Genomic DNA, 10,833 nt, shown 5'->3' on the forward strand with positions numbered 1-10,833 from the left:
TGGGGGCAGAGTAAAGAGGTGCAAACACATGTAGAAAACGCAATGATTAATGTGTTGAATTTGCATAATCCGAATAGCAAACTCATAACAATGCATAAGTCCAACAATAATTGCAATATTATAATTCGATGCCCTGGTTTGGGGACTGGAGTGATGGCAACCCTACCGACTCCCCAGTACTACGTTTCATGGCCCTCAACCTTCTCTTCCAGGAAAACTAGATCCTGGGCGTGAATAAAGGCCTGTTAGGTCACAAGGGAGCACCAAGGCCCACTCATTAATGGGACACAACTGAGCACCACATAGCATCGAATGAAGAGAAAGTGTTAACCTTTCCTGGCGATATTTCTCTCCTGAATGACCTTGTTAGCCTTTCTTCCCGTTCTTCTTTCTTTCAAAATAAAATCTAGAAAAACCAAAAAAACAACAGCATGGGAAGCACAATATAATGCCCTGGTCCACAAAAAACTAATCGTCCTCTTTTCATCTTTGCAGAATTTAAAATATTGTCGTAGAGACCAAAGTAAATTCTTCTGGAGGATGACTTTTTACACGCGTTACATTGCGCACATGATAGGCGGCCACTAAAACTTTCCCCCCAATGGTGTTGTCCCCCGCTCTTCTGGAACGGGGCAAGAATGACCATTAATAACCCAGGTTGAGTGTCAGCTTTCAGGCCACCCTGTCATTTGGAAGCTGGCAGGACGCGTAACTTTCTCAAGAGCTCAGGAAGTTTGCCAAGGAGTTTCCCTCCATGGAGGTGGTCTCATGTTGCTGCTGCTCTTTCTTCGTCTGTGCACTGTTGTCTCCTGCCACCGAGAAGCTTGACATGGAAAAGTCTATTATAGAGCCAGTCCATCCATTCCCCCAGTGCCCCCCCCAACCCCGATCTACCCCCTTCCCCCTGGGCCTTATTCGATTTTTTTTACAACGGTCCCTAAATTCTCTGATGAATTCACCATTTCAAAGTTTATTCACCCGTTCCCTCTCTTTCTTACATTGACTGTCCCGTAGAACGTGGAGTGACTTTTAGATAGGGATACTTTCAACAATACACAGTTAATCAGCGCTCATGATTGCCCTTTAACTTGCATGGGCAATCATCACTATGTTTTATAAGAATCTGGTTTTTGGATCCTCATGCAGAGAGCCAACAAACCCCAAACACCAGGGGTTTCCTTTGGTGTTGCCAAATCAGTGTAAGTAGAATAACAGTGCGATAATATGTTGTGTGAAAGGGCTCAGGCTCGCGTGGATTTGTAAATTCGAAATGTAGACCTGGCAATGCGATATCAGCCAATACTAAGAATAGCAAGCAGGCAACAACAATAAGGAAAAACAAACCTGCCGTGGGAAAAGTGGAAAGCGAAGACTTGCCGGTGAAGCATCCATGAAGGGTCAAGGGTCTTCCATGGTTTTGTTTTGTTTATAGCCCATCGTTCTCTTCCTATGGAGCCGGGTTCCATCGCTGTGACAACTGGAAGAAGAGCCTTGTGGTCAGTCTCCCGCAATAACACCCTGGAACTAATCTCTTCGTAGAACTAACGACTTGTAAATAATGGATGACTAACTTTCCTCTGTCTCCATGAGGATATTAAAGGTATTCTTTGCACCTTTGAAACTACTGAAGAAGAAATTGCTACAGATTTTTTTAAATGGAAAGCGCAGGTCAGCCACAAGTGATTGTTTTTGCTATTTTAAGAACAGAGTAAAGACATTATTTTAGAATGACAAACTCTAATAGAAATTACTTGTTTTCTAACCTTAAGCCAGAGCACGAGGAGTGATCATGTTTGTTATAATGTCCCCATGTTGTTGTAATTTTCATCCCGATGTAGTCCCAAATAGTTTTAAGTTCCTTCTTTTTAGTTAGCAATATAGTGGCTTTCAAGAGGCCAACCTGCATATGTTTGAGTTTGGCTGGGACGCTGGAGACAGACTAAAGAACCACAAAAAACGCCGAAGTTTCAATTCCCAGCATCAAGCAATGAAACCCATTGGGTGACCCGGGCAAGGCACACTCTCTCAGCCATCTTCCAAGAAAACCCCGTGATAGGTTTCAACCTTAGGTTTCGCCAATAAGTCAAAAACGACTTGGAGCACACAACAATATATGGCTTCACTAAATGGCAAGTGGTGTAGCCTTTTAGAGTTTAGGGGATAATTAAAAATAGAATACTAGTCAGTGGTTTTAAACCCGAAAGGAAAGCATACTGGCATTTAATAGCCAAGCAACAGCAAGGCGGGTTCTGATAGCCCACAGTATTAAGCAGACGCAGTTTCCTTTTGCCCTGAATCTGTTGGCAAGAGCAAGATTTTCATCTCTTCCTCTCCTTTCTACGCTGACTCAAGGTTCATTGAGTGCTTTTGCACGTTGACTCAGGTTGCTGCATTTGAAGTAAGCTAAGGACAAGAGGGAAAGTTGGGAAGAACAAAACTAAACTGGATGTTTTTAAAGCAATAGGAAAAAACAGGAGGGCAGAGGGATTCCTCATCCTTCCAACATTGGAAACACATGTTCTTCATAGAAAAGAGGGGAAAGGTTTGGCGCTGCCGTGAGCACTGAGTGAGCATGGCAGTGGAGGAAGGGGCTGAACATTCCCCACTTCCCAGATGTAACTTGCAGAGGGCGTTGTGGCTTTTTCTTGGCAGATGAGGGAGGTGTAGGGCCCAGTGTTTACAGGGTGTAAACCCCTGGGGGCGTGCGTCCGGTTGTACATCTTGTTGTGGCTCACAGCAGTGAAGGAGGCCTTGGTGGACCGGCGGAGGAGTTCGGTGACGCGGGCAGCTGCCAGCCTTCGCCAAGGACGTCCAGGAGCGGGTGAGGGACTCATACATATGTGGAAAGAGGAATGGTACTATCCTGAGATGGGAAGGACTTGGACCAAACCGAGAGATGTGAAAATCTGCCAGACCCTTTCAGGTCTGTTCACAATACAGTTACAGGACTTTGATTCCACTTTAGCATGATCTCCATCATGCCGTTTCTTGTACTGGGAGTCTGCAGGATGGAGATGTCCCCTTTTCAATGCTTTGGTTTTGTGTTATATCTGCCAGGGGTTGTATGTTCCATGGGGAGGCGATGGGAGGCAGCTCCGCCGGTTCACTCTCAGCAACTTAGGAACTTGGGTTGGGGAACGATCATGTGAAAAGCGAATCCAGAGGAGGCCCAGTGCTTTGGTGAGGAACTTCCACAAAACCATGGTAAGCATATGCCTCAAGTTTCCCCTCTCCCTCAAGCAATCTGTAAATATGTCTTGGTAGCTACACATGCTGGTTGATCCACCCCCCCAGGACCCACCCCGCTCCCCATCCTGGGCAATTTTTTCCAACTGGACCGAAAGGATCTGATGAAGTCCCTGGCAAAGGTGAGTCCCAGTTCCCTCATCTTTCTTCATTGATGGTCAAGGAGAACTTGGAAGTAGACTTAGATAGGGGATACTTTCACACTACACAGTTATAGCGCTATGATTCCACTTTAACTGGCATGGCAGCATCCTATGTAGTTATAGAATCTGTGTTTAGGATCCTCATGCAGAGAGCCAACAAACCCCAAACAACAGGGGTTTCCTTTGGGTGTTGCCAAAGCAGTTAAAGTAGAATAACAGTGCTATAATGTGTTGTGTGAAAGGGCTCAGGCTCGCGTGGATTTGTGAAATTACGAAATGTAGACTGCAATGCAGGATATCAGCCAATACTAATAATAGCAGCAGCAACAACAATAAGGACAACAATAACCTGGCCAGTGGGAAAGTGGAAGCAGAAAGACTTGCAGGGGAAGCATCCATGGAAGGGTCTAAGGGTCTTCCAGTGTTTTGTTTTGTTTATATCCCATCTTTCTCTTCCTATGGGATCCTGGTTCCATCTCTGTGACAACTGGAGAAGAAGGCCTTGTGGTCAAGTCTCCCTCAATAACAAACCTGGAACTATCTCTTTGTAGAACTACGACTTGTAATAAATGGATTAATAACTTTACTCTTTTCTCCATTAGGAGATGTAAAGGTATTCTGTTGCACCTTTGAAACTAACTGAAGAAGAAATTGCTAGCATAAATTTTAATGGGCACAGCTCAGTTCATCACAAGTGATTGTTTTTGCTATTTTTAAGAAACAGAAAAGTAAAAGCATTATGTTTAGAAATGACAAACTCTAATAGAAATTAACTATTTTTCTAACCTTAAGCCAGAGCACTATGGAGTGATCATGTTGTTATAATTTCCCCCATGTTGTTGTAATTTTCACCCTATGTAGTCCCACTGTTTAAGTTCCTTTTTTTAGTTAGCATATAGTGGCTTCATGAGCCAACATGGCATAGTGGTTGGAGTGTTGGACTGTGACTCTGGAGACAGGTTTCAATTCCCAGCTCAGCCATGAAACCCATTGGGTGACCCTGGGCAAGTCACACTCTCTCAGCCAATCTTGCCAAGAAACCCCTGTGATAGGTTCACCTTAGGTTCGCCATAAGTCCAAAACGGCTTGGAGGCACACAACACTATCATGGCTTCACTAAATGGCAAAGTGTGTAGCCTTAGATAGTTGGGGATAAAAATAAGATACTAGTCATGTTTAAGAACAGGAAAGGAAAGATTACGAGTATTTAATAGCCAAGCAAACATCAAGTCGGGTTCTGAGGCAAAGCCATTAAGAAGGAAGAGAAGCAGTTTCCTTTTGGCCTGAAAATCTGTTGGAAAAGAGCAAGATTTCATCTCATCCTCTCCTTTCACCGCGCTAAGTTCATGGTCTTTTGCACTTGAACTCGTTTGCTGCATTTGAAGTAAGCTAAGGACAAAGAGGGAAAGTTGGGAAGAAAAAAATGGGATGTTTTTAAAGAATAGGAAAAAAAACAGGCGGGCAGAGGATTCCTCATCATCCACATTGAAACAATGTTCTTCATAGAAAAAGGGGAAAGAAAGGTTGGCTCTGCTTGAGCATGAGTGAGCATGGCAGGAGGAGAGGGGATGAAACATTCCCATTCCCAGATGTAACTGAAGAGGGCGGGTTTTGGCTTTTCTTGGCAGATGAGGGAGGGTGTAGGCCCAGGTTTACGGTGTACTGGGGCTGCGTACGGTTGTCATATTGTGGGTACACAGCAGGAAGGAGCCTTGGTGGACCAGGCGGAGGAGTTCGGTGACGCGGGCAGAGTTGCCAGCCTTCTCAAGGACTTCCATGAGCATGGTGAGGGATCATACCATTATGGGAAAGAGTGAATGGGACTATCCTGAGATGGAAGGACTTGGACCAAAAGAGAGAGTGAAAATCATGCCAGGGGACCTTTCAGGTCTGTTACATACAGTTACAGGACTTGATTCCACTTTATCTGACCCATCATGCAACAGTTCGGGGTCTGGAATGTGGAGATGTACCCTTTTCAAGCTTTGGTTTGTTTCTCTCTGCCAGGGGGTGTATTTCAATGGAGAGAGATGAGGCAGCTCCGCCGGTTCACTTCAGCACCTTACGAACTTTGGGATGGGAAAAGATCCAATGAAGGGAATCCAGGAGGGGCCCAGTGCTTGTGCAGGAACTCCACAAAACTCATGGTAAGCATAGGCTCAAGTTTCCCCTCTCCCTCAAGCAATCTGGTAATATTCTGGTAGCTCCATGCTGGTTGTCCCCCTGAAGGCTTTAATATAGGTTTTGAAGGACTTCTCTATGGTCCTGACAGATTCCAACAAATCTATTCAGGGTAGCCCTGTTGACCATACAGCAAAGTACAATAACTTCAAATGCACAAATACATGATGCGGCTTTAAAACACCGGCTTCTCATCAGGCCTCCGCCAGCAGAACAACACAAACAACACCCTTTGAGAAAATGCAAGCCTGTGACTAACTGTCATTTGCCTGATGAAGAAGCCACTGGAGCTTTGAAAGCTGACAGCTTTTTTCTCACCTTCACTCTGCTTAGGGATGCTTTGACCCCATCTCATTAAGCCGCGCAGTCCCAACGTCATCTGCTCCATTGTCTTGGGGAATCGGTTTGACTAGACGACATCCAATTCCAGTTGAACAAGCTGATAACGAACGTTTCCGGGTCACCAGCTCCCCGCAGGCAGCGGTGAGAGTGGGATTCCTGTGTCCCAGATTCTAGCTTTGTTGTTCCCTTCTATAAAATTTGTATTGATCTTAGATTTTTCGTACTCTGGATCCTCGGGATTTAATCCCAGATCCTCAACTGTTAAGCCATATTAGCCAATCCTTTTGGGAGTCAGTCTAAAATGGTGAAGGGAGGGCGAGATCCAGCCCAACACCATCAACTGCCTAGTGTCCCCATTTGTTTCTCTGATCTACCCCAGAATTCTTCTTTGATTGGAAGGACTTGCATGATCTTGGTTATGGGCCAGATTTTGTATTGCGGTCTATGCTGCATCACTTACACATACTTGGGTATAATAGCAGAAATGCTCAGGAACCTGTTAGGGATGGTGCAGGATGTGTAATGGGGACCTGGCAAGGGTGTTTGATAAACATCGGTTGTCTACCAGTACATCATTGGGTATTCCTAGCCAAGGATGTCCCAGTGTGCATTGGTCCTGCTGCAATTGGGTCCTGTTATGGTCAGTCCTAAGTTGCATGAATCCCAATACACCACAGTTACTTTGCTGCCACTGCCCCCTCAACCCAGTAACAAGACAGCACCCACTGCTAATAGGGAAACTGCAAACTGCTTCTTTTATTTTCCGCAGACATAGGTCTGCTTACAAAGACCTAAGTCCCTGGGTTAATTCCTGCCAATATTGTAAGGAGCGCATCATTTTACTGATTGCACCAGGTCAGCCTGGAATGATGCAATGTTTGACTTCTTGTGCGCATATGACAGCACACTGTCCAGAAGTTAAGGGTACAGTTTCCAGGCAAACCTGCCCTTTGGAGACGTTGAAGAAAGCCTATGACTCACAAGTTGCCTTTCTTTTCCCTCCCATCCCTGCAAAAATACAGCTGTATAATATGTTCCCCGAGTTCTTGAGAAGCTCCCCGGAGCTCACCATACAGGAAGCAAATGCTCCCAGGCGATTATCAGCTTCATCGTGGAAAGGATCAAGATGCAGGAGGCTTCGCTGGATCCCTCTGCCCCCAGAATTTAATTGACTGCTTCTTAGCTAAGAAGATAGAAAGGTAATGGCTGACAGACTGTTTTACATGGATGGAGACTAATGTTTCACCAGTGTGTTGACACTGACAGGAGGGGGCAGCAGAGAGGATGGCAGCAAAGAGGTGCAACTGGTAGCTTTCCAGATGTTCCAGAAGCTATTCGGGGGAAGTTCCGGTGGCCAGAGATGCAGGGCTGTTGTCACCTGGTGTTAGGCTTTGGGGAAATGAGGAAAAGCAAGCATAAGGGATTTTAGGATGCTTCTACATGGCAGATAATGCAATGGACACTACTTAAGTGCCGCAGCTCCGTCTATAAAACCCTGGGATTGTAGTTCTGTACGGCACCAGCACTCTATGGCGGAGAAAGCTAAAGCTGCCGTAAAATCCCAAGATTCTCAGGATGGAAGCCATGGCAGCCAAGTGATGTCAAATGTCTACAGTGTGATGCATCCTTAGAAGTAACCTTTGGGAAAGATGAGGGGAAGAAGCAATATTTACAGCTCCATCTTCCTCCAGGATTTTTATTTCAGTTTATAGGATAATTATCACAGTAGAAGTGTATGTACCTGAAGTAGTATGCGTCCTCAACACTGGCATTTTTGCTCCAGTTGTGCTATTGATCATCCAGCCGTACCAGGTTAACATCCCATTGAGGATTACCCCTAATGATTTCTTCTTGCTTCTTCCATCAATGTAACCTCTCCTTCTTTCGCCTTTACCTTGATTCTTGGTAGAAAAACATGACCCCATACCGAATTTACCATGGAGAATCTGATCATGAATGCCTTCAATCTCTTCTTTGCTGGGACAGAGACAATCAGTACCACCCTGAGATATGGATTCCTGCTCCTGCTGAAGCACCCCAGAGATCAAGGTAACAGGAGAAAGGGCTCTATATCCACCCCAGTAGAGAGACTTTGGTGCTTCCCTACCTATAGATGTGGCCGATAAAATGTTTTGAAACTCTGGGTATTCCATTTTCTCCAGGGGGGCTTCCAAGGTGTGATGTGTTCATGTATCACAAACTAGTTGGCTTTCCCCATGTCATCTGCGTATAGATCTGGGTTTAATTTCAGAACAGAGACTGGATGGCCATCTGTTGTGACTTGCTTTCATTGTGTGTTCCTGCATAGCACAAGGTTAGACAAGATGGCCTTCGTGATCTCTTCCAACTCTATGGACTATGATCTATGATTCTAGGTGTGTAGGCCAGGATTATCCCTGGGCCTTTCAAGATCAAAACCTAAGACCCAGGCATGACTCCTTCCTTGTGATGCCACAGAGGGCAAGCCCTCGTTGTGTCACCAAGGATCAATCACAGCTCCATGGTGCATGCCAAGCAAATAAAAAACATCGGCAGAGATCCTACATCACAAACCTGGTTATGAATTATAATTGCATATTGTCTCCTGACTAGACTCCTCAAACCTAGAAACTGCTCTGAGCAATGGAGATCTGTTCTGCTGGTGATCAAGGTGCACCAGGATGACATTTCCAGCTGCTTTGCACCACCGATCTGCACTGCAATGAGGAGTTGCAACAGGGGCCCTGCTTCGGATGGTCACACTTCAGATCACTGGCAGCAAGGGGCTGCAAATGTCATCCTGCTTCACCTCGAATGCCAGCAGGACAGACATCCATCACACAGTATGGCTGCTAGCTGTTAAGGTAGGTTTGAATGTGGGCATTTGTGCTCACGAGCCAGTGTGGCATAGTGGTGTCCAGGGAATCAATTCCTCTCCAAGCCAAGAAACCCACTGGGTGACCTTGGGCCTGTCACATGCTCTCAGCCTCAGGGGAAGGCAATGGCAAACCTCCTCTGAACAAATCTTGCCAAAAGAACCCCATGATAGGGTCAACGTTACGGTTGCCATAAGTCAGAAATGACTTGAAGGCACACAACAACAACAACTAAAACAACAACTTGTGCTCATGGCAATAGTGCCATGATTGTACAAATAAATATGAAACAGTTATGAATAAGTCTAGCTTACCATAACTGCTCAATGGGATGCCAACCAGAAAGTTTAACAAACACACATGCGCGCACACACTTGTCAAGGCAGTGCTCTCAACCTGAAATTCCTCCCTTTCATTCTGAGGACAAGAGAGTAGAGACATGACCCAAAGACCTTGAGATCTGGAAGCTCTATGTCATCGTCTGAGGACAAATATATGACACCAGATCTTCAACTCTTCATATCTTTGACCACTTGGCTGCTACTTTCTGTTTGGTGGATTCCAACAAATGAAAATTGTCAAGGGATGCAGCATCCTCATTTATACAAACAAACAAACAAATGCTCAAACTTGGTTTTCCCAACCACAGTCCCTACCACTTAATTCCAGCCAAGGGGTATCTGGAGAGAACTGAAAGCATGTTCTGTATTGGTTTTGAAAAGATGCTTAATGGTTGTCATCTCTTCCTAAAGAAAAAGTCCATGAGGAAATTGATCGCGTGATTGGGCAAGATCGAATCCCAAACACCGAGGACCGGAACAAAATGCCATACACTGACGCTGTGCTGCATGAAATCCAGAGGTTCAGTGATGTGCTACCCATGAGTTTGCCACATGCTGTAACTCGAGACACCCAGTTCAGGGGATTCGTCATTCCCAAGGTAAGACAAACCTGGGGGTCTTGCAGATTGAACTGTAATGAAAACCTATGGAGAATTTATCAAATGAGAGCCTGACACTGTAACATGTATTGTAAATTTTACCTTTGATTCAAACACTGTTCTATGACAGGCTTGTGCTGTTTTTCCTGGCATGGTGGTGCAACAGGCTTTAAGTAACCGTAACAAGTTGAACCTCCATCAGGTCACACAAAAGCTCAGAAGCACTGCCTGGCACCTTTGCTGGTTTTGTTCATCTCACGCCAATAGTCTCTTCTTTTCGCCCTCCCTCTTGTACTTCTTCTCTCTCAGGGGACCTATGTCTACGCCTTGCTCAATACTGTACATTTTGACCTCGAACACCATGCCAACCCAGAAAAGTTTGACCCTGGGAGATTCCTGGACAGCCAAGGTGGCTTTAAGAAAGTGGAAGCTTTTATGCCTTTCTCAGCAGGTATGTCTTGGGGGGAGAGTAAGTGTGGAGCAATGGTTTGAGCATTGACTAGGACTATGGAGACTAGGATACACATGAAAACCCATTGGGTGACATTGAGTGAGTCATACACTCTCAGTCCAGAAAACCTTGTTATAGGTTTGCTTTAGGGTTACCATAAGCCAGAAATGAATTGGAGGCACACAACAAATGTCTTGGGGCAAGTGGTGGGGCAAGACAAGATGGTGGAAGGACTTACATTTGGAGGTTAAAGCCTGCTCCATGGATGCCAAAAGCCCATCACTGTGGTGAAAAGATGTACTTGTCCATAATCCAGTTAGATTTGTGCAGCTGGGGAGAATGTGCTTCACAAGCAGGTACTAAATACCTCCTTGGACAACATTTGAGAAAACAATGAACAATGTGAAGTCGAAGGCTTTCATGGCCGGCATCCATAGTTTTTTGTGGGATTTTCGGGCTATGTGGCCATGTTCTAGCAGCGAACAATGGTATCTAACAGACACAAATCCTCTTTGCATAACCTCCCACCCTGAGGCCTTGCCATTCGACAACAGAACAGAACAATACACAGATTAACATGGAATCACTCCTCCCTAACTAGGTCACACAGTATATATATGGCCACGTTGCCCAAAAAACCCACAAGAAACTATGGATGCCGGCCATGAAAGCCTT

At 45.3% G+C, this 10,833-nt stretch overlaps 1 pseudogene; it reads left to right on the forward strand.

Annotated features, from left to right (window-relative positions):
• Positions 1 to 2,572: 2,572 nt before the first annotated feature.
• Positions 2,573 to 10,214, forward strand: LOC121915541 (annotated as a pseudogene).
• The last annotated feature ends 619 nt before the right edge of the window (positions 10,215 to 10,833 follow it).

Source organism: Sceloporus undulatus, chromosome 9 (genome assembly GCF_019175285.1).
Source record: "Sceloporus undulatus isolate JIND9_A2432 ecotype Alabama chromosome 9, SceUnd_v1.1, whole genome shotgun sequence".
Lineage (NCBI taxonomy): Eukaryota > Metazoa > Chordata > Lepidosauria > Squamata > Phrynosomatidae > Sceloporus > Sceloporus undulatus.